The 25,303-nt window shown below is 37.9% G+C and overlaps 1 protein-coding gene across 5 annotated transcripts in view; it reads right to left on the bottom strand.

Moving 5' to 3' along the window:
* The window catches only part of TBC1D12 (TBC1 domain family member 12), a 108,205-nt gene that overhangs the window by 74,127 nt on the left and 8,775 nt on the right, over positions 1-25,303 (bottom strand). Inside the window, exon 1 of one of the 5 annotated variants that reach the window (XM_058543580.1) lies at positions 9,909-9,926. The exons of the other annotated variants lie outside the window; for them this stretch is intronic. The gene's annotated coding sequence lies outside the window, so the exon portion shown is untranslated. Of the gene's footprint in view, positions 1-9,908; positions 9,927-25,303 lie in introns of those variants that run through there. 5 annotated transcript variants of the gene reach the window in all.

Here is a 25,303-nt window from a genome sequence, read left to right as displayed (position 1 = left end):
TTCTATTTGGGGGGGGGGGGAAAGGAGGAGGATTGGCAATAGATGTTAGCTCAGAGCCAGTCTTCCTCAGCAAAAAGAGGAGGATTAGCATGGATGTTAGCTCATGGCTGATCTTCCTCACAAAAAAAAAAAAAAACCAAAAAAAAAACACTATGGTACTGTCATAAGGACAGACATAGAGACCAATGGAATAAAATAGAGACCCCAGATATAAACTCTCACAAAGATGGTCAATTGATTGTTGACAAGGGTTCCAAGACCATTCAATGGGGAAAGGACAGTCTTTCCGAGAAATGGTGCTAAGAAAACTGGATATTGACATGCAAAAGAATGAAGTCTGATCCTTATCTTATAGTATGTATAAAAATTAACTAAAATATATCAAAGACCTATACTTAAGAGCCAAAATTATAAAACTTGTGAAGAATATATGCGGGCACTCTCCCTGATGTTGAATTTGGCAATGGTTTCTTAACTATGATACCAAAAGCAAAGGCAACAAAGGAAAAAACTAGATAAACTGGACTTTATCAAAATTAAAAGCTTTTGTGCATCAAAGAACACTAAAAGAGTAAAAAGACAACTCACAGAACAGGAGAAAATACTTGTAAATACATATCTGATAAGGGTCCAGTATTCAGAATATCTAAAGAGCTCCTAAAACACCCTCCCCCAAAAAAATCCAATTAAAAAATAGGCAAAGGACTTGAGTAGACATTTCTCCAAAGAAGAGCTACAAATGACCATTAAACACATGAAAAGATATCCAATACCATGAGTCATTAGGAAAATGCACATCAAAAGAACAATCAGATACCAATCACACCCACTAGGATGGCTATTTAAAAAAAAACAAAAAGGCAAAATAACAAGTGTTGCAAGGACATGGCAAAACCAGAACCCCAGTAGACGAGTAAAATGGTACAGCCGCTGTGGAAAATATTTTGGCAGTTGCTAAAAATGTTAAACATAGAATTACTATATGACTCAGCAATTCTACTCCTAGGTATAAGATCCAAAAGAACTGAAAACAGGTGTTCAAACAAAAACTTGTATACCAATGTTCACAGCAGCATTATTCACAATAGCCAAAAAGTGGAAACAACCCAAGTGTCCATCAACAAATAAACAAAATGTGGTATATACATATGCTATAAGACCGAATTGTCTTCCCAAAATTCCTATGCTGAAGCTCTAACTCTCAGTTCCTTAGCTGTGACTGTATTTTGAGACAGAGCCTTTAAAGAAGTAATTAAAGTTAAATGAGATCATATGGGTAGGCCCTAATCCAATCTGACTGGTATACTTAAAAAAGAGGAAGAGACACCAGGGGAGATGGCACACAAAGAAAAGGTCATGGGAGGACATAGAGAAAAGGCAGCCATCTGCAGGCCAAGTAGAGAGGCCTCAAAGGAAACTAACCATTCAGACACCTTGATCTTAGGCTTCCAGCCTCCAGAACCTTGAAAAATAAAATTTCCGTTAAGTCACCTAGTCTGTGGTATTTTGTTATGGCAGCCCCAGTAAAGCAATATAACATATAATGAAATTATTCATCAATAAAAAGAAGTTCTCATACATGTATGGATGAACTTTGAAAACATTATGCTAAATGAAATAAGCCAGACAAAAAGAAACTAATGTGTAATTCTAACTATGTGATACATCTAAGCTAGGCAAATTCAGAGAAACAGAAAGTAGAAGTTACCAGGGGCTGGGAAGAGGGGAGAATGAGGAGTTATTACTTAATGGGTATCTGTGTGGGATGATGAAAAGTTCTGGAGATGAAAAGTTCTGGAAATGGATACTACTGATAGCTGTACAACATTGTAAATGTACTTAATGCCACCGAATTGCACAGTTGTATGCTTAAATATGGTTAAAATGAAAAGTTGCATATTATTTATATTTTACCACAATTTAAAAAGACATTAAGAAAATAAAAAGATAAGCCAAAGATTGGGAGAAAATATTTGCACCACATATATCTGAGAAAAGACTTCTATCCAGACAATATAAAGAACTCTTACAGCACCATAACAAAACAAAGAACCCAGTTTAGAAACAGGGAAAGATTTGAATACATAGTTTACCAACGAAGACATATTAAAAGCTAATAAGTCACACGAAAAGATGGTCAGCATATTTTAATTAATGTCATTCTTAATAAAATGCCAGAAACATATTCTTTGGAAATCAGGAACAAGACAAGGATGCCACTATCTCCACTTCTACTCAACATTGTACTGAAGTTATTACTGCAATAAGGCAAGAAAGAGAAATAAAAGGTAGAAGACTTTGAAAGGAAGAACAAAAGTCATTATTCACAGATAACATAAAAGTCTGTTTCAAAAAACTCAAGAATCCAGTATCAAATTACTAAAAATAAAGAGTTTAGCAAGTGGTTAGCTGAAAGATCAAAAAAACAAAACCCAGGGGCTGGCCCAGTGGCATAGTGGTTAAGTTCTCGAATTCCGCTTCAAGAGGCCCGGGGTTCTCGGATTCGGATCCTAGGTGCAGACCTATACACTGCTCATTAAGCCATGCTGTGGCAGCGCCCCACATACAGAAAATAGAGGAAGACTGGCACAGATGTTAAACGCTCAGCAACAATCTTCCTCTCTTCCTCAAGCAAAAAGAGGAAGACTGGTTAACAGATGTACCTCAGGGCCAATCCTCCTCACCAAAAAAAAAACCCAATTTTGACTTCCTACCCATCGACAATAGCTAGAAATGAAAAAGTTGAAAGAGATACATAGTAACAAAATATAAGGTACCTAGGAATAAACCCAACCAAAGTTTTACAACACCTTTACAGAGAAAGAATACAAACTTCCTGAAACAGATTAAAGATGACCTAATTAAATAGAAAGACTGCTTATGTTTATAGAAAGAAGCTATCATAAAAAATATCAATTCTCCCCAAATTTATCTATAGATTCCATGAAATTCCCATCATGAGCCCAACAAGATTTTTTAAGAACTTGAAAAAACTCTAAAATTTATATTAAAGAATAAAAGACCAAAAACAGCCAAGATACTTTGAAGAAGAAAAAAGTAAGGCTGAGTTGCCCTACCAGATATCAAATTTACTAAAACTTATCATTTTTAAGAAAGCATGGCCTTGGCTCAGGGATAAAGAAATCGATCAAGAGAAAAAGAATACAAAACTCAGAAACACACCAAGCATAAACCAAAACAGAGGTGGCAATGCAGATCAATGAAGAAAGGATAGATCATTTAATAAATGGTGCTGGGAACTTAGGCTACCAATGTAGGGGAAACGAAACAGGATCTGTACCATACACCACACATAAGAGTCAGTTCCCAATGGATTAAATAGTCATATTATGAAAGGCAAACTTTCAAAAGTTTTAGAAAAAATACAGGAGAATTTTTTTTATAATCTCACCATAGAGAAGAATCTACAAACAAGACCCAAAAGTAATAATCATTTTTTAAAACTTGATAAAATCACCAACATTAAAGTTAAGGACCTCTGATCAATCGATACTACAGAGAAAGTAAAAAGATACAAATTTGGAGGAGAAACTCCAACACATACAAGTGACAAAAGATTAGTATACAGAAAACATGAAGCAATATAAAGAATCATTTTCATAAAGGACAAACTGTCGAATAGAAAAACAGATAAAAGCTACTAAAAAGTACTGCACCAAGGGGCCTGCCTGGTGGCACAAGTGGTTAAGTGCGCATGCTCTGCTGCGGCGGCCCGGGGTTTGACGGTTCGGATCCCAGGCTCGCACCAACGCACCACTTGTCAAGCCATGCTGTGGCGGCGTCCCATATAAAGTGGAGGAAGATGGGCACGGATGTTAGCCCAGGGCCAGTCTTCCTCACCAAAAAGAGGAGGATTGGCAGATGTTAGCTCAGGGCTGATCTTCCTCACAAAAAAATAAAAAAACAATACTGAGTTCAAAAAAAAAAAAAAGGCAAGATGCAGAAGTATAAAACTCAAAAATAAATAATAAAATAATGATACAAAAATAATATTGTGGCAAAAACTATTGCTTAAAACACCAAGAGGGGCCCACCCCATGGTGTAGCGGTTAAGTGCATGTGCTCCACTGCTGGTAGCCAGGGTTTGGATCCCAGGCACGGACCGATGCACTGCTTGTCAGGCCATGCTGTGGCAGTATCCCATATAAAGTGGAGGAAGATGGGCACGAATGTCAGCCCAGGGCCAGTCTTCCTCAGCAGAAAGAGGTGGATTGACATGGATGTTAGCTCAGGGCTGATCTTCCTCACAAAAAAATAAATAAATAATAAAATAAAACAACAAGAGAATTCAGGATAGTTGTTACCTCTTAAGGGTGAACAGGATAGTAAGACATTCAGAGGTTTATTTTCAACAGTATTTATAATGTCCTATTCCTGAAATTGGGCAAGTGGTTCACCAGATTGGGCAAATGGTTCAACAATGTACACTCTGTTGGGTCGGCCCCGTGGCTTAGCAGTTAAGTGTGCGCTCTCCGCTACTGGTGGCCCGGGTTCGGATCCCAGGCGCGCACCGACACACCGCTTCTCCGGCCATGCTGAGGCCACGTCCCACATACAGCAACTAGAAGGATGTGCAACTATCACATACAACTATCTACTGGGGCTTTGGGGGGAAAAAAAGGAGGAGGATTGGCAATAGATGTTAGCTCAGAGCCGGTCTTCCTCAGCAAAAAGAGGAGGATTAGCATGGATGTTAGCTCAGGGCTGATCTTTCTCACAAAAAAAAACAATGTACACTCTGCATCATAATTCATATATTTGTTACATATTTTCCTGTGTGTCCAAAAAAACACTAGTTTTTACTGTTATGTAAATCTAATGTCCTAACTGATGTCCCTACTAACTGGAGAGCACTAACTAAAACAGTTACAAGCCTTCATATATGTAATCCACGGTTGAGGAACAACAATAATTTAGCCTTTTCCTACATAGTCCTGGGCATCCACCTTCACCACAAGTTTAGGTATTTCTATTTGGGCCAAAGTTGATAAATATTTCAGATTTTAAGTACTCCCCTTAGGGTCAATTCACACATCTATATATAAATTTGGCTCAATCATATTGAGGTAGTTATTGGGTCAGAAGCCTTCATACTACAATTAGCTCTTGAGGAAAAAATAAAATAGTCTACAATGAACAACCAGTTTTGTTTGTTTATACAGCTACCACCAACTCTAAGCACTGACCACAATCAGATCTTTAACTATAATCTTGTTTCAAATCTAAAAATCCATAAATTGCTTGTATCCTCACAACAATGTGTGAACAGGTAGTGCTTATAACGGGAAAAAAATAGGATTTCATTCTCTATACTAGAAATGCAGTTACATATATAATTAATTAAAGCAGTAACCATAAAATTGAAGGGAATAAGCATTTTTTGTTCAAATTCAATGAAGCACAGCTTCAAATAATATGACCTGGCTGAGAACACAGACACAGCAGCAGAATGAGGAAACCACAAGTGTGAGATGCAGTTCTATCAAAGGACAGTAATAACCACAGATCAGGAAATTCTCCACGTGCAGAGTTCTACAAGGAGCCTTTGGAGGTGGTTATGTCTCTATACCTTTACCTACAATTAGATATTGTAATTAATACCAAACATACTCTTATATGAAAAACTAGAGGCTATGCATATTAATCCTGTACATCAGACCTTTCGTGTACAGCAGGACAGTACTCTTTATAAGTCACAGCCAAAATACCAAATACACATGAATCTTTGAGTGAAGATTTAATTTCTTATGCCACTAAGAAATTCTGGATTGGATTTTCAGGTTATCCCCTGCCACAAAAACTATCTATAATGTAGCTAAATGGCATACATCTGCAACCAAAAGTAATTTTAAAATATTATTAAAGTATATGGAATTGTATTAAAACAACATTACAGATTAAATGTGCTTCTACTGGTTAGCCTAGGAAAAAAATACTACTTTATTAAATCTTAGGGGGAATATACTGACAAGAGAATTTCACATATGGAGGCATATGGGGTAACTATTCGGGTTCAAAATTGATTTGGCTTGAACTAAAAAGCCTGACTTATGGCCTATCAAACATACATTGTACATCTGCTTAACCATTAAAGCAAAGAATACACTCTCTTAAAATAAGAATACATACTTCCCCTCCTACACCCTATTGGTAACACCCTATTGGTAATGCCCCATTAGCCGGTCATGTTGACCTGCTGATTTGCAATTAAATACCTTTTTGAAATTTAAATGAAAATGTATCCTGTGTGTGTTTAATATATGTTCTTTGTTCTAAAAGATAAGACTACTGAAAACCATGCTTCTCTGGAACGCTTTCTAAGGCCTTCCAGGGTTATAATCCTCACTCTGGCTCAAGTAAACTCACCTTATTTCTCTTATCTATAGAATGCTTATTAGGGGCCAGGCCCGTGGCCTAGCGGTGGTGGCCGGGGTTCGGATCCCGGGCGCGCACCGCCGCACTGCTTCTCCGGCCATGCTGAGGCTGCGTCCCACATACAGCAACTAGAAGGATGTGCAACTATCACATACAACTATCTACTGGGGCTTTGGGGGAAAAAAGGAGGATTGACAATAGATGTTAGCTCAGAGCCGGTCTTCCTCAGCAAAAAGAGGAGGATTAGCACGGATGTTAGCTCAGGGCTGATCTTCCTCACAAAAAAATAAAAATAAAAAGAATGCTTATTGGGGGCCGGCCCGGTGGCTTAGTCATTAAGTGCGCGCGCTCCAATGCTGGCGGCCTGGGTTCGGATCCTGGGCGCGCATCAACGCACGGCTTCTCTGGCCATGCTGAGGCCGCGTCCCACATACAGCAACTAGAAGGACGCGCAGCTATGACATACAACAATCTACTGGGGCTTTGAGGGGGGGGGAATAAATAAATAAAATCATTAAAAAAAAATGCTTATTGGTTATTTTGCATTGACAATACAAGGAAAAGGAACATAAACAGGCCAAAATTGCGTCTTAGACTGTCATTCTTCTCATACCCCATCCCTTGGACCCCAACCTGATACCGGCTCAATACAAGGGTGACATAAGGGAAGCCATATTGTAGAGGGGAAACCATGTGTGACTTGGAATGACTTCTAACTAACTCTGGACTTTAGGGCCCCTCCCAGCTGCTATAAGTTGATAACTTTGTTCTTTTGAGTTCCTTAGGAATGTGATGTGATGACCCTCAGGCAGAGTCTATGCTGATAGCCATCATCAATGACAACTGAAAGATCAGGGTATAGGGCGTTGCTCCAGTCTCTGATGCACATCAAGTAAAACAAAAGACCGCCAGGAACTAAGACCAGATGGATGCCCCCACCCTGTGACCAGATGCGTCCACCCAGTAATCAGATGGATGCCCCCATCCTGGGACCAGATGCCTCCCCCACTCAGACCAGCCCTCTATGTAACTGGCCTGTGGTCGTTGTTCTGTAAGATGGTTCTTTTGGACATGAATTGGCCATCTTTCCCCTCGCTAGCAAGCTGTAATAAGTTGCCCTTTCTTTTCCACCATCTTGCCTCTTGACGATTGGCTGTTGTCTCGCTGCTACTACTGGCTTTTGTCTCACAGCAGCAGATCATGCCCTTCATGAGGTAACAAATCCACCGAGGTAACAAATCCACCGTCAAGGGACTGGTGAAGTTGAGGTCTCAATGCAAGTAAATGTGTGGGACTAGTTTCCTCCTCATCACCTTTTCGAACCAAAGACAGACACACTCACACACACTCTTCTCTTTTTCCTATCCTCCAAGATATTCAAATTTCTTAAATGTAAATTAACACTAAAGGCTTCTTGGCAAAACAAGCCAAATGTGTTCCAGCACCCACACACCAAAGGGAGGACAATTCTTTCTCGCTGGATTCTGGAGGTAGAGCTTGACTATATGAATGAGATTTATATGGCAGTGCTGGGGAAAGGGCTCCCTTATTCATCTCCACCTGAGGGGCTGAATTTTGGTGACAGACATTGCAGCCTAACAGCAGAAAGGATACAGTTTGTTCTGCTTTGTTAATATGAGGCTAAGTTTCCTTCACACCCCTCTGCTCCCCATCCCCACAGGAAAGGCCTGCTGTGCTAGTGACTCGCTGGATATATTTAATTCATGTGAAGTTATTAGGAGGCCCACTGCAGCCAAAAGCATGTCTTTCGATCCAGATTTCATCAGTATTAAAGCTGATGTTTTGAGTTCCCATTTGTCTGTGTCCTATGTCTTTTTTTCTGATTCCAAACTCAGATGGGCTGATGAAGAGGTGTTACTTACCACTTCTCCCCAAATCCCAATAGCCAAGTTATTGTAAGCTGAAAAGTGTCTTATTGTTTCAGATATGCTGGAAGTATTAAAACCTATGTGTTTTCTAGTTCAGGGAGTTTTTTTTTTTTTTTTAATTCTGTGACACATCTTGTCAGTATACATAAAGAACAGGAAATGATAGTGGTAATCCATCTTTCCCCAATTAAATTCATTCTCACTCCAATCGACACTATGTTTACATACACAACTATCAACACACACAGAGAGACACACATACTATCTTCCATTCTCTCCACTAATTTGTGTCCACTCTTTTTGGCAAAACGAAATTGAGAAAATCTGTTGCACCAGTTAAGAAACAGCACCAGTTGAGAAAAAGTAGTTCAGCATTTCTATATTTCTGCAAATATAAAAAAGAAAAAGAAAAAAGGCACATCAAGAAGAAACTGATGTGGGGATTAGAATAGAAAGAGAAAAAAAAGCCTAGCCTTGCCTCTTAGTGGCTTTTCTAATAAAGGTTGATGAGTGACTCCTGCTTGTTAATACTTGTTAATATTTGCTTTACATATCTGTCTGTTTCATTTTTCCAAGATTTCTTCATTTCTTTTACCACAGAGTTACTTACATATGATATAAAAGTCAAACCAGTTGCCTACCATACTTTACTAAAGGAAAAAGCTAACTAAAAAGGGGCAAAATTTATTTATACCATGTAAGCTCTCTGCTCATGATTTCAAAAGTAGCATATCTCCAGTGCTTGGGTCTTTAAGACTTGGCAAACCCACCTACACATCTGAGACAAAACCATGAAAATTCCATAGTTTGTCAGACTGTGGAATTTGACACTATAGAAAACTGTGAATGCCTAATCCTGAATCTTCTTACTGCTAATAATAGTCAGCTCTAGCAAAAAAAAAAAAATTTCACCGTTTTTGTCTAATATGTCTATATGACTATTTTAACTTTTTAGATTCATTAGATAAAATTCTAATCATCACTTAAATGGAGTTGTACATTAAAAAGCAGTTAGAGGGGCCAGCCCAGTGGCGTAGTGGTTAAGTTCGCACACTCTGCTTCAGCAGCCTGGGGTTCACAGGTTCAGATCCCGGGTGTGGAACCACACACTGCTTATTAACCCACACTGTGGCAGGCGTCCTACATATAAAGTAGAGGAAGATGGGCACGGATGTTAGCCCAGGGCCAATCTTCCTCAGCAAAAAGAGGAGGATTGGCAACAGATGTTAGCTCAGAGCTAATCCACCTCACAAAAAAAATAAAAATAAAAATAAAAAAAAACAACAAAGGGGGGGATTAGAAAACTTTTCCAAACAGGAAAGAATCCAACATCAATCAAAAGAGTAAAATCAGTTTAAAAACTTAGAAATCATGACCTAATCATCAAACTCTGTCTCAGTACAAGTTGGACTGCTGAAGTCACATCAACTTCCTGGACTTTGTACTTAAGTTTCCCCAAAGTATAATAGAAGGCCAAAAAGAAAACATTACCTAGTGACCATGGAATGCCACAGTTGACTACATAATTAATTCAAAGAAGTATAAGTACTGTCTCTTTAAAATTAAGTACTTTGTCTACCACTGAGTATTTTGGATTAAAGATCTGGCATGAACATTACTTACATTCTTTCCAAACCTCCATCATTTTTCACTTGAAAAAGACTTTCAGCTGACTACACTCAAAAAAAAAAGTACGTTTTTGCCAGATTAAGTTAGGCTTTTTTTTTAATTCCAAAGATTTTCTTTTTCAGGCTGTTTCTGGATGTTGTCTTTGTCGTTATTACAAATCCTAAAAATCAAAAAATAATAGAGATTTTTTATTTAATATACACAGCTTAACTAAACTATTTTCAGACATCAGAACTATCAAAAAAGGAGAGAATCCGTATCATTTACTCTTTGTCAAAAAAGAAAATTTCAAGGCTGAAAGTGAAGGTTATAATTTTTTTTTTAAAAAAAGGTATTTTACAGCTGCCAGGGACCTTAGAGAGTCTTAGAGAGTAACCAGGTCAAAGGTTCTTCATCAAGAATCAATGAACCTACAAAAATGGGCTAGAGGAGGTACATAAGCTTCCTCGAACTATACACACTATTTGAAGTAAACGATGTGCTTACAAAAGCTTTTCTTGGGCAGCTGTCTACAGCTTTCATCAAATTCTCCAAGGATTTAATGTGCCACCTCACCACCCCCAAGAAAGGTTTATGAGTCATCTGCCAAGGTCACATCGCTAATAACGATGGTTTGAGCTAGGTCTCTTGCACAGTTCCTTTTCCTTCTAATTATTTACTTCTAATTAATTTCCTTCTAATTATTTTGTTCACATCCTCCACAAAACAATCAAGATGTAAGAGCTTCACAAGTATCCCTATTTTCTTTCATCCTACACATCATCAAAATGCCTCTTGATATTCACTTAAACAGTTCAAAAATATAAATTATTTCCTTCTTCCTCCTGTGTTCATGTCAGCAAGTCACCTTATAGTATATCTTATTTCTTATAGTAAATAAGTTTCAGGCAATACCTCACTGATAAAGATCTCTTTATTTTGTTGCAGGGAGAGAACAAAAGAGAACACAATTAAGGGGCAAAGAAAAAAGCAATTATAAAAATATTCTTGCTTTTGTACTGCATACCAATTACACTATGTATCGAATGCTTCATGAAGAGAATCTCTGCTGCTTTAAGCCCAATATAGTAGATAAGACATTCAGAGGGAAGACAGAAACCACCAGAAGAAGAAAAAGGGAAGGATATTGGGAAGAACTTTTAGGACGAGAACATGAGCAATAACAAGGAACAACATCAGCAAAATATGAGCAAAAATATTCCAATCACCAGGAGGTAAGCTATATTTTAATCTAAGAGAAAGTTGGAAAAAAAGGCAAGATAACGACTGATGATGATGAATAAAACTAACCACATGTGTGAATACCAGTCCATTTATGCCTCTTGCATAAATAAAACAGAAACTGTGTTAGTGTTCTTGTTTACAATAAAAGTAAAATATCTTCACATATATTTAATCTTCATAATAGGTACAGGCTTTCTTTTTGTGGTGATACAAATGTTCTAAAACTGACTGTGGTGATGGCAGCACAACTCTGTGAATATCCTAAAAACCACTGAATTGTACACTTTAAATGGGTAAGTTGTATGGTATGTGAATTAAATCTCAATAAAGTTGTTTTTTTTAAAGTGGAAAAAAATCAAAAGTGACAATATGTAAAAAGAAAAACAATAAGACCAAGTGGGATTTATCCCAGGAATGCAAGGCTCATTCAATACTTGAAAGTCAATCAATGTAATCTACATTTAATTTAAGTCTAAAGAATTAAAACCACATGATCATATCAATTGATGCATTTGACAATATCCTAAATCCTTATTGATAAAAAATACACAGAAAACTAGGAATAGAATGGAAGCTCCTTAGCCCAGTTAAGGGCATCTACAAAAAAAAACCCTACACCTAACTTCATACTTAATTGTGAAAGAGCAAATGTTTTGAAGATTGGAAACAAGGTAAGGATGTCCGCTGTCATCACTCCCATTCAAAATCATACTGAAAGTCCTAGTTATGCAATAAGGCAAGAAAAGCCTGTCTTACCTATTGGAAAGGAAAAAATAAAATTTTCCCTATTTGCAGACATTATCGTCTACCTAAACAATCCCATGGAATCCACAAAAAAGCTCCTAGAACTAATAAGTTTAGCAAGGTTATAGGATATAAGGCAAACAAAAATCAATCATTTTTCTATACTAGCAATGAATAATTGGAAACTGAAATTGTTAAAAATATATCATTTACGGGGCCAGCCCTGTGGCATAGTGGTTAAGTTTGGCACATTCCGCTTCAGTGGCCCGGGTTCATGGGTTCAGATCCCGGGCGCAGACCTACACCACTCAGTGGTAACCCATATACAAAAGAGAGGAAGACTGGCACAGATATTAGCTCAGGGCTAATATTCCTCAGCAAAAAAAAAAAAAAAATTTTAAAAAATATATATCATTTACAATAGCTCAAAAAATATTATTTAGATAAAAACATGTGCAAGATGTATATGCTGAAAGCTACAATGCACAGGGGCCAGCCCGGTAGCGCAGCGGTTAAGTGCGCATGCTCTGCTTGGGCAGCCCAGGGTTCACAGGTTCGGATCCCGGACACGCACCAATGCACTGCTTGTCAAGCCATGCTGTGGCGGTGTCCCATATAAAGTGGAGGAAGATGGGCACAGATGTTAGCCCAGGGCCAGTCTTCCTCAGCAAAAAAGGAGGATTGGCATCAGATGTTAGCTCCAGGCTGATCTTCCTCACACACACAAAAAAAAAAGAAAGAAAGCTACAATACACTGATGAAGAAAATCAAAAAAGACCAAAATAAATGGAGACATATTGTGTTCAAGGAACAGAAAATTCAAGATAGTAAAGATGTAAATTCTCCCGAAGTTAATTAACAAGGATTACCTGTAGATAAAGGCAGCTGATTCTAAAATTGATATGGAAAGGCAAAGGAAGTAGAAGAGCCAAAACAATTTTGAAAATTTATTTAATCGTTATCTACTGTATTAGAATATGAGCTCGACGATGTTACCACTGCATTAGACTGTGAGCTCTGTATTCACCATTGTATCCCAAGTGCTATGTTTGCATGTATGAATGAAAGTCTGCTAATTTGGGGGACTATAGAGAAAAAAAATCACTTCCGTCTTCAAACTCAGTTGTCTTAGTCTGTTCGGGCTGCTATAACAAAATACCAGAGACTTGGTGGCTTATAAACAACCGAAACTTATTTCCTACCGTTCCAGAGGCCGGGAAGTCCAAAATCAAGGAGCTGGCAGATTCAGTACCTGGTGAGAGCCCACTTCCTGTTCACAGACCACCATTTTTTTTCTCTGTGTCCTCGCATGGCAGAAGGGGTCAAGAGAGCTCTCTGGGGCCTGTTTTATAAGGGCATTAATCCCATTCATGACAGCTTCATCCTCATGATCAAAGGCTCCACCTCCAAATACTATCACACTGGGGATTAGGTTTCAACATATGAATTTGGTGTGGGGGGGACAAACATTCAATCTATAGCATTAGTCTAATGGAGGAGCGCAATCTGCTGAGCCATTATTTCTATGACCCTTTTCTTCTATGAATCATTCTCTTCTGATACTTTCTACTGTCTACCTTATATACTGATCTGAATGCTACTTTTAAACTATAAATGCACTGAGAACAGGATTTGTGTAATACACACAATGCCCTGCATATAAGGTATTTAAAACACTCAATAAATATTTTATTTTTTTAAACTAACACAGAATAAAAATTGGCTGTTTTTCTTTTGGTGTACAGTTCTGTAAGTTTTACCACATGTATAGATTTGTGTAACTACCACCACAATTGAGGTATAGAACAGTTCCATCATGCCAAAAAACTCCATCATATTACCTCTTTTTGGTCACCCTCTCCCCTAACCCCTGTAAGGCACTGAAATGAGCCTGAAAATGGACTTACAAACCAGATTACATGCCAGAGTAGTAAATCTTGCTTTCTCCATCTCATGCTCCCTCACATCACAGCATTTCAATTTATGTTTGCTATGTGAGCATCACTGACTTCACCAGAAAGGGCTTATTCTAGCTCCTTCTTTTCCGGGAATATAGTCAGTGCTCAAACATGCTTGCTGAATGAACAAGGGAGGATTCAGACAAACAGAAATTGGAGAGAGGAGGAGAATGACAGATAACTTATTCCGGCCAGAATAAACTACAAGATACAAGCAGGAAAGAACACAGCATTTCATTTCCTTGCCTCTAAACCCTCAACGTTCCCTAGTATCTATGGAAAAGTTTTTAACTCTTTATTCTATCATTAAAGGCTCTTCACAGTTTGGACGAAATTATCCTTCCAACATTATTTCCTACTACTCTTTCTACAACTAGGAGAAATATATGTCTTTAGCGTATCTGCAACCCACTCCCAGTTCTTTGACAGTGCCCTTGCCCCAATCCCTACTAAAGCAGTAGCCCAAGGTGGCCATATTGGTATCTTATGGTCTTGCCCCTCAGTCAGTACTGATTAGACTGGACTGCTGATAAAACAGAGACAAATTCATTCATTAGCTGAGACAATCCAATTCCCAGGATCTTTAAGTAGGAGACTTGAAGACTGAGTCAGTCAAAGGGTGGTAGATGCTTGAACTGATAAATTATGTAGAGTTGAGACAGCTTTTCAGGGCTTTTGCAGGTGGAAACCAAGCACTGAACAACCAAGAGACAGAAAAGAGATGAGAAAAACCAAGCATCTCTTGAAAGGCAGAGAAACCACTGTTCCAGGTATTCTATAGCCCAAGTATATTTTTATTTTCTATCTTCAAAATGTCTACAAGACGCCTATTACATGCCTACAATAAACGTTCCTTCATTTAAGGTAGCTTAAGTAGGCTTCGGTTCCTGAAAATTACATGAACCCTAACATATCAGCCAAACTCTATATTCTTTTTCACACATTCTGTACTTTCCTGTACCTTCCTGCCACATTCTGTAATTTCCTGCCTATATACACATCTTATTTCCTCTATTAAAGCACAAACTAAGTTGGTTACACATACCTAGAACTGTAATACACCTTGTGCATCAAATGATACTATCAAGAAAGTATAAAGATAATTCATAGAACAGGAAAAAATATTTCCAAATCATGTATCTGATAAGAGTCTAGTATCCAGAATATATAAAGAATTCATATAACTCAACAACAAAAATATATAGCCCAATTAAAAATAGGCAAAGGAATTGAACAAACATTTCTCCAAAGAAGATATACATATGGCCAACAAGCACCTTAAAAGATGTTCATCATCATTAGTCATTAGGGAAATTTGAATCAACACCACAGTGAAGTACTACTCCACATCCACTAGGATTGCTATAACTGAAAAAAAAAAAAAGGAAAATGATAAGTGTTGCAGAGGACGTGGAGAAACTGAAACCTTCGTACCTTGCTGGTGGGAATGCAAAATGGTGTAGTTGCTGTGGAAAACAGCTGGCGGTTCCCCAATAAGTTAAACATAGAATTATCATATAACCCAGCAATTTCACTCCTAAGCATAATACCCAAAAAAACTGAAAAGAGGTGTTCAAACAAAAACTTGTACACAAATGTTCATAATAGTATTATTCATAACACCTAAAAGATGGAAACAACCCAAATGTCCATTAATGAATAAGTGAATAAACAAAATGTGGTATATCAATACAATGGAATATTATTCAGCCATCAAAAGTAATGAAGTACAAATACATGCTACAACATAGATGAACCTTAAAAACATTATGCTAGGAGCCGGCCCCATGCCGTAGCGGTTAAGTGTGCACGCTCTGCTGCTGGCAGCCTGGGTTTGGATCCCGGGCACGCACCAACGCACTGCTTGTCAGGCCATGCTGCGGTGGCATCCCACATAAAGTGGAGGAAGATTGGCACAGATGTTAGCTCAGGGCTAATCTTCCTCAAAAAAAAAAAAAAACATTATGCTAAATGAAAGAAGCCAGACACAAAAGGCTACATATTGTATGATTTCATTTATATGAAATATCCAGAATAGGCAAACCCAAAACACAGATTAGTGGTTGCCAGGGGCCTGAGGAGGAGTGACTGCTAAAGGGTATGCAGTTTCCTTTTGGAGTGATGAACATTCTGGAATTAGACAGTGGTGATGACTATACAACACTGTGAACGTATTAAAGGACATGAATGGCAAATTTTATATGTATTGTACCATACTAAAATAATTTTTAACAGGTTTCTAAAGCTGAGCTTCCAATTATGAGTTTTTAAAACATGGTCACCAGTTTAATTAACAGACTAAACTCATATCATTCAGTAGGAATAAGTATGCCAAGCTAAAAGCCGTATCTAAACCACATATTTTTGTAAAATAAGAACTACTTCAAGGAAATTCACTTTTTTCCTGGCTCTGTTTGGGATTAAATATATTAAGTAGAAAACTAGGGCCGGCCCCGTGGCTTAGCGGTTAAGTGCGCGTGCTCCGCTGCTGGCGGCCCGGGTTCGGATCCCGGGCACGCACCGATGCACCGCTTCTTCGGCCATGCTGAGGCTGCGTCCCACATACAGCAACTAGAAGCTTGTGCAGCTATGACATACAACTATCTACTGGGGCTTTGCGGGAAAAAAAAAAGGAGGAGGATTGGCAATAGATGTTAGCTCAGGGCCAGTCTTCCTCAGCAAAAAAAAGAGGAGGATTAGCACGGATGTTAGCTCAGGGCTGATCTCCCTCACAAAAAAAAAAAAAAAAAAAAAACTAAATTCCATTGGTTAAGGCTTTATAAACAAAACACAAAAATGACTGTTCACATTGAAAGTTGTTTATTCTACAGGAGCTGTTTTTAAGTTTTATCAAATCTAAAATGCAGGTAAATAAAATTATTAAAATCTTTGGTGACAGTAAACAAGTATCATTTAGTATGGATTCATGAGAACAAATAAAACAAAATAAAACAAAAAAAAAACAAATAAGAGATGTATGTGTTTGCCATCAATAAAAGATCAAAGTATAAAAGACATGGGGCAGGCCCGGTGGCGCAGCGGTTAAGTGCGCACACTCCGCTTCAGCAGCCCGGGGTTCGCAGGTTTGGAGCCCAGGCGCGCACTGACGCACCGCTTGTCAAGCCATGCTGTGGCGGCATCTCATATAAAGTAGAGGAAGCTGGGCACAGATGTTAGCCCAGGGCCAATCTTCCTCGGCAAAAAGAGAAGGATTGGCATTGAATGTTTGCTCAAGGCTGATCCTCCTCACAAAGAAATAAATAAATAAAAATAAAAGAGAACAAGAAAAAGCTAGACACATCTAGTTCTACTGAAATTTAATTTGTTTAGCTAATTAGAAAAGCTAAAGAAAATATTTACTTCACAAGGGAAAAAGTATAAAGGATACTTCAAAACTTACAATAGCGTTAAGCCAATATTTATAATACAAAGTTCAACACTTCTTTTACATTATAACATTGTCAGTAACAGATGCTGTATTATGGATTTTACCACAATCTAAGTAAGTTAGTCCTTTAAATATGGACTGTTTTGCAAACCCACTGATAATGAAAGACTTTTAGGCTTCACCAAAATTAAACTGATATAGCTAGATCTACCCGAAGATGATCAAATTTAAGGGTGGCAGACCCCAAGTCTCTGACTTTATTTAATCCTTCAAAAGACTACCAGAGGTGAAATCATTTAAGTCTATTCGTACAAACCTCAACTATTTACATATTATGTCTAGCAATTTGCCTGGGGATGAATTTATCATCCTGAGGATATCAGAGTACTTATTACAGTTAATATACAACTGAATTTGCTTAGTTGACTTCCTAATGTATTTCAGCTATGACTCTCCTCCAATGTTCAGTTCTTCAGTCCTATCTTACCTTGGCCCAACTGATTTCTCTCCTATAGAAACATGTCCGAAAGACAGGTACCAAACATACTTTGAGAAATGATACCATTAAAGTAACAAGTGGAGAGCTTCCCCGAGTGACCACTTCAAAGGTTCCAATCATTTGGCTATGTAAGTTCTGATACCTTTAAAAGAGTTTTTTTAATCCAATAAATTTTTGTGTTCCTATTAACTATAAGGCTCTATGTCTCTATGCAGAGACAAAAAGGCAAAAAAGACATGTTCCCTATCTCCAGGGAGTTTGCATCTTAGAAGAGATACATATACATACAAGTAATTATGAAAGTCTCAATCCTTTGTCTTTACCTCATTCAATCCTCAAAAATGGCTGATGGGTATACTGCCATCAACCACTTTTATGAAGCAAAGTATAGAACTTGTGCATTGGATGTAAAGACTTGATTTTACAACAACTTAACACTCTCAAGGTTTTCCCTCAAGTTGTTTCCTTTCTGATCCACGGCAGCAAAACAACTAGCCTAACAGCTATTCTGGCTCTTTTCCCTTTCATCAAAGTCCTTACAAAACATGGTAGACATAATTTTTCACATTTTTCTCCATTTTCATATCATCCCACTTCCCTCAAAACAAAAATCAGATTCAAAGTCTACCTTCACTGAAGCTTAACAAAAATACTGGTATAAGCATATGACACTCAATGTGTTAGCTATCCCTTCTGACAGGGATTGAATTTAATGTTATTTACATCAACAATCTGGATATCACATTTTAATAAAGAGACTGACAAGCATCCATAAACTACCACAAGTGTATCCAAGCCTCAGTTTCTCAAGTCTCACTGCTCTCAAGTCTCAAGCATCTGCCACACTGCTACAAGAGTCATTGTTCTAAAATCGCAATTCAAAGCATGTTGGCTTTGTTTTAAAAACCCATCAAAGGTCCTGGGTGCTGCTATCCGTCATGGAATCAATTCAAATTGCTTAGTTCTGTCACACAAACTCCTTCATAACTTAGCCCCAACCTTTGTGCCTTGGTTTTTCACACTCTATCTCACCTGCCCTAAGGGCAGTCATACTAATGAGTATCTACAGCCCCAAAAAGTGCTTTGCTATTTCATGTATAAATTCTGCATATGCTGTTGTGTGCCTGTAGTATCCTCAGCCTCGTTCCAATCCAAACTCTCCTCACTGGTAAAAGACCAAGCGCTCATCTCATCTACTGTGAAGAGTTCCCTAACTTCTCATCCCAAAGCTAATCACTCCTTATGCAGTGCTACTGATGCATCCTTGTATCTTCTTTTATAACTGAATTGGGTAATTTTGTAAATACTGATTTATATGACTCCTCCATCTTAAGTTTATTAATAAAATATTCTGTTTCTCTAATTTCCTTAGTGCTTCATATACATAATAGGGCTCAATAGGGCCAGCCCCGTGGCTTAGCGGTTAAGTGCACGCGCTCCGCTACTGGCGGCCCGGGTTCGGATCCAGAGCGCGCACCGACGCACCGCTTCTCCGGCCATGCTGAGGCCATGTCCCACATACAGCAGCTAGAAGGATGTGCAACTATGACATACAGCTATCTACTGGGGTTTTGGTGGAAAAATAAATAAAATAAAATTATAAAAAAAAAATAGGGCTCAATAGCATCTGTTGAATGAATAAGTGGTAAGAAAACTGAAAACTAACTCATAAGAACTGTATATGCTTAGCTAGGAGAATCCAAAAACAGAAAAGGTTCAGTAACAATCTTTAAATTTCTAAAGAGTGATTACGTAAAAGAATTGACTTGTTCTTTGTGGCTCTAAAGGGCAAATTAGGACCAGGAACATTACAAAGAGATACACTGTGCTTGGATATAAAGAACCTTCTAACAATTAATACCCTCAATAGGCTGCCTTGAGGAAACGGAGCTGCTTGTTAGTGAAAGAATTCAAGCAGAGGCTAAACAACATCCATCAGGTGCCTAAGCTCTCTAAGAATAAAGAGGCAGATACTTAGCTCTAGGGTTGTTGTTATTTTGTTTTGTTTTATTGACATTCTGCTCCTGTCTGACCTAGAAGTACTTACACTGAATTGATAGTATGCATGATAGAACCTATCTTCTGGTAGCACAGTTCAAGTCCCTCTCCTGACCAAGGTAATGGCCTTTTTTTTCCATATGGTGTTATGATGTTTCCATTAAATGAACAACTAAATCGAAAGATATTTTGGTGGTCTCATATAAGAGCAAAACAATCTTATCTCATTAAATATGTAGCTAGCTATTACTTCACTCAAAAAAATTTTATAGTTATCTTCTAAAATTTTCCCTGCATGCAGTATAATTCTCAGTTATTTTATTTGTATGCCCAATTCTGAAAGCTAATTACTGTCCTAGTATTCTTGACTATTAATGTGCTTCTGGGAGTATTTCACAAAGATGGACATCATCCTCTGGTTATGCATTCAATTACTGTGCTGGTTACCTTATAATAATAATTATCTATCAAAAGTTTTATTTTATTAGTCTTTAGATAAATTTTGGTGCTCAACACTCAATCATGAGTCACAACAAATTCTTTCTTTTCCAAACAACACCCAAGAATTATCAATATCTTTAATTCCAGGTAGTACCAAAGAAGTTAAAAAGTCAATCCAACAGGGGTGGGGTGAGGACTATCAAGGGTCATGTAAGCAAAAAAAGCTACTTAAATTTTATCACTCTTCACAAACACAGAAACTACTCCTTCGGTTGAGAACTTTTACTGATTTAAAATTTCAACAACTTACGTCAGAACTTAAATTTTTATGCAATATATCTTCCTGGTAATGAACAATTAATTTTCTCCTCGTGGATGAGAAAGATTTTAATTCTATTTGCTAGATTAACCACGACGTTTGTAGGAGACATTTTCCTTTTAGCACTGGAACTCAAGAATAAATTGTGTAAACCTATATTGCATTTATCTTACCCTTTGATATTACGTGTACTTTTTTTTTTTTATGAGGAAGATCAGCCCTGAGCTAACATCCATGCTAATCCTCCTCTTTTTTGCTGAGGAAGACCGGCTCTGAGCTAACATCTGTTGCCAATCCTCCTTCCCCCCCAACCAAAACCCCAGTAGACAGTTGCATGTCATAGTTGCACATCCTTCTAGTTGCTGTATGTGGGACACAGCCTCAGCATGGCTGGAGAAGCGGTGCGTCGGTGCGCGCCCTGGATCCGAACCCGGGCCGTCAGTAGCGGAGCGCACACTTAACCGCTAAGCCACAGGGCCAGCCCTAAACCTTTAAGCCTAAATTAAACCTTATATACTCAATCTGCCATTAAAAAAAATATCTCAGTTGCACAATATGGCCTATTAAGAGGCCAGGAGGAGATGCGGACATTAGGGAAATTGAGAGGGAGAGACATAACAGATATCTTTAAGGAAAGAAGTTGCCAGAAACATCCACAAAGGCACTGAGGTAAGCAGAGCAAAAAGATAAATATGGAGATAATCTGTGGTAATATTGTGAAGCCCACAGGCCAAAGCACAGAGCTATCTTTCAGCTAAACTTATTCTCTCCAGCAGTTTTTCTCTGTACAAATCTCTTCAAAGTTACTCTCTAACAGTTTCTCCTGTCTCTTACCACACCTCCACAGCCTCAGATTTTATCTTCTCTCTTATCACCTTAACTGGAATAGTATGGAAACAAAGTATTTATCTTTAGTTTTATTTTATATTCCCTGTCCTACTTTTCAAAAGCAGATAACATGAGCATTTTATGTTTTTCTAACCAAAAAAAAAATTAAACTTGTAGTCTTTGAATAACTTTTTTCCTGGGACAACAGAAAAGGATCTCCCCTACTTGACCAGAAGATGACTACAAACAGTCTAGATGAAAACCAGATTTGGAAATTCTAAACAATGCCCAATGTATCATGGGTAGTTGTACTGACAGTATTTGGGAAAATATGAGAAAATGGCACATAATTTGATTTCAAAACTATCGTGTTTGGTTCCAAACTTAAAATGTTTTAGTCTGTGTGGGGTTACAGGCAGTCAGATGAAAACATTTTTTAACCAAGAAATGTATCCCAAAATAAAATTCAAATTAAAAAGAAATCGAAAAGGTATATTAAGCACATTACCAAGTTCACTCTCAAACTAACTCTAAGTAGGAGCATAACTTGTAGCTTGGTTTCCTAAGGTAAACTTCTCTTAATTGCAGGAAAGAGCCTGCTGAAAACCCAGACAGTCACATGGGTTTCCCCTCTCCTTCTTCTTTTGGCCACAGAAATAAGACGTGCAAGAAAGGCTGAAGCAGCAAATTCTGGAGGGAAATAAGCCATGTGCAATGTGCAGGATTTTTTCTTAAAGGCATGGAAAAGAATTACAACTAGCAGCAGAAGGAAGGAAAATTAACACCCTTTTAGATAAGCTATAAACAACAAGAGGTATGGGACGGCCCCATGGCTTGGCGGTTAAGTGCGTGCACTCCGCTGCTGGCGGCCCGGGTTCGGATCCCGGGCGCGCACCGACGCACCGCATCTCCGGCCATGCTGAGGCCGCGTCCCGCATACAGCAACTAGAAGGATGTGCAACTACGACATACAACTATCTACTGGGGCTTTGGGGGGAAAAATAAATAAATAAAAATTAAAAAAAAAAAATAAACGAGAGGTAAAGTTATGACAACACGGTGAAGAGACCTGAGTAAGGTTTTCGGAGTCAAAGCTTTGCACGGAACAGGCAAGCATCACTATCGCAACAGCATAAAATGAAAGTAAAAGACCCTTTCCACTAATAAAAAGGAAGCCAAGATTTATTCAGGCAGAGATACTTTCTCAACCTGGTGAAGGTTAGCAAAATACTTTTACATTTGTATTTGTATCTGTTCTCTTTTGTATCTCTATTTATACTCATCAATTACACAGAACCTAAATATGACCCAATTTTAAATCAATGAGGCAATGTGAGCTATAAATGTATGTTGTACCTTCTTTCATTATTCTAAGGAGACCTATCAACAATTATTTCAGTAATTATAACCTGGGCACCTTTTGCATCAGAATCACTTGGAAGTCCTTGTTAAATATCTGGATTCCTGCTGGGCCCCACCAAAGATCTACTGAATGAAAAGGGGCGGAGGGGGGTCAAGGAATCTGCATTCTTAACAATCTCCCTCCCTCCAAGTAATTTTATTTTCGGGTTTTTTTTGGTGGGGGGCTTGAGGAAGACCAGCCCTGAGCTAACATCTGTTGCCAATCCTCTTCTTCTTTTTTTTTTTTTTTTTGCTGAGGAAGATCAGCCCTGGGCTAACATCTGTGTCTATCTTCCTCTATTTTATATGGGATGCTGCCACAGCATGGCTTAACAAGCAATGCGTTGGCGCACACCCAGGATCTGAACCTGCGAACCCCGGGCCGCCGCAGCAGAGTGCGTGCACTTAACCACGATGCCACCAGGCTGGCCCCCAAGTAATTTTAAACACTAAAATTTAAAAAATTACTGTAGTAGTAGGGTCTAAACAACTATCAACCAGAACTACCTGGGGACAACTCTTAGTGTAGTTAACAGTTCCTAGGAAGAAATAAGCAGCCTCAAAAAGGACTGGATTTCCCTTTCTGAATACATTTAGAGATGGGCAACAGATGGATCACCTCAAAATCTCCAAATGTTTCCACTCTTCCCCAAAGCTTTCCCACCACAACATACTAAGTATGAAATGTATGAATAAGCCAAGCAAAACATTTCATGAACTTAAACTAAAAAATTGGCTTTGCCTATCTATAAAAGTTCCCTAAAACAGTAAAAGATACAAATATTTTAATCTTTCCCAACATTCCCTCCTTTCAGTTCCTTCTCAGATTTGCTTTTTAGTCAAAGCTTCAAGACTTCTGGAAATTTCATATCACTACGCCATTTTAACACCCATTCAATCCAAAATACAAATTAAGTTTAAAAATCTACTTTACAAATTGTGTAATGTTTCTTCAGGCAGGACACAAAAAATTCATTCCAGTCTTTTCCTTTCTTTAAATCAGTGGATTTTTGTGATGGAGTTGCGGAAGAGATTGTGGTGGTCTTGCTGTAGTTTGAATAATAACATTTAAATCCTCACTATATATCACATAATAAATACAAGGCACTTAAACTATTATCTCATTTAACCCTCATGATAATCCCATGATACACTTATGACTATTATCTCCCTTTTACAGATGAGTTGCCTAAGGTCAACAGAGGTCAAGCAACTTGTCCAGAACTACACAGTTAGTAAGCTAATTCAAACCCAGACAGTCTAACTCCAGAACCAGTGTTTTTAACCACTGTACTATCCCATAGTCTGAAGATGCCACCTGCCAAAAGCAAGTTGCCTAAATCTGACTTAGGTAGGGGTTGTGGATTCTGGAGAATCTAATTTTTTCACACGTGCATTTAGATAATTTTGAAGTATAACGAAGGCTAGGAACTACTGCATTAGGCTATTAGTTTGCCAAAGCGGGCCACTGGCAACCTTCGAGAAATAACTCACAATCTGAAAGTTAAAGTTTCAAATTTCAGTTCATTGATTAACTAGAATTAACTTATCCTATTCTCTCTCTTCTACTTCAAAGAAATTATAACGAAAAAAAAGATCTAGAATTTGCTAAAGAAAAAAATTAGAGTGGCTGGTCTGTACTGTCTACATATGAGAAACTAAACAAAGATCACTAATGTTTAGCATGATTACTACGGCAGAAAGTTAGACCTTTACTGAAAAAAAATGTTCAAAGCAGAATTTAGAGTTGAAGGGGATATTTCCATCTCTGGCAACCTTCTCATTTTACAGATGAAAAAACATCCTGTTTTTTTAAGCATCCTCTTTAACTCTGTCCACATTTGTAATATTTAGCCAGCAAATATTTGAGGTCTAGTACAGTGTGTGCAAGAGAATCGTGTAATATAAGATCACAGTATATTAGAGCTGGAAGAGACTCTGAATCTCCTAGTTTCACGGATGAGGAAACTGAAGTCTAGAAATTTAGTGATGTGCCTAAGGTCACACAATTATTTAATGGCAGAAGCAGCTACCCAGGACAAAAGCCAAATTTCTTATCTCTCAAGCCAATAATACTTTTACTACACCAAAAGCTGTGTTTTTGTTCGTCAACTTCTTATAATTCATAGAAATCAGCACATTAACTTCAAACTCTAGGAATCAGATCCACAGTTAGGAATCAGATCCACAGTTAATAATAAAAGAATCAGAGCTAGACTATCTGACTTTGGGCAAATAACTGTAAAATAAAAATAAATCCTACCCTTCCTAGGTCACAGGAATATTTCAAGAATCAAAAAAAACAACTTACAAAGGAAACATATGAAAGTAATTTTGGAAAAATATGAAATTATGTAGAATTAAGATATACTTTCATATTTTTTTTCTAGAGGCAAACAGGTACTGGTTGTTAAATCTTGTAAATACCCCCCCAAATAGCCTGAACTTTGAAAAGCTTTGAAAATCACTGCTCTAGGCCCCCTGAAGAGCAACTTATCACTATGTCTAACTCATTTCCAGTATTAAATTAATACCACTTACTAGGTGATATCTAGCAAATAAAAGATTTCTCTGATAATGGCACTGCCA

The sequence above is a fragment of the Diceros bicornis genome, chromosome 6 (assembly GCF_020826845.1).
Source record: "Diceros bicornis minor isolate mBicDic1 chromosome 6, mDicBic1.mat.cur, whole genome shotgun sequence".
Lineage (NCBI taxonomy): Eukaryota > Metazoa > Chordata > Mammalia > Perissodactyla > Rhinocerotidae > Diceros > Diceros bicornis.
Note: the sequence above shows the minus strand (reverse complement) of the source record. Positions and strands in the feature narration are given on the sequence as shown.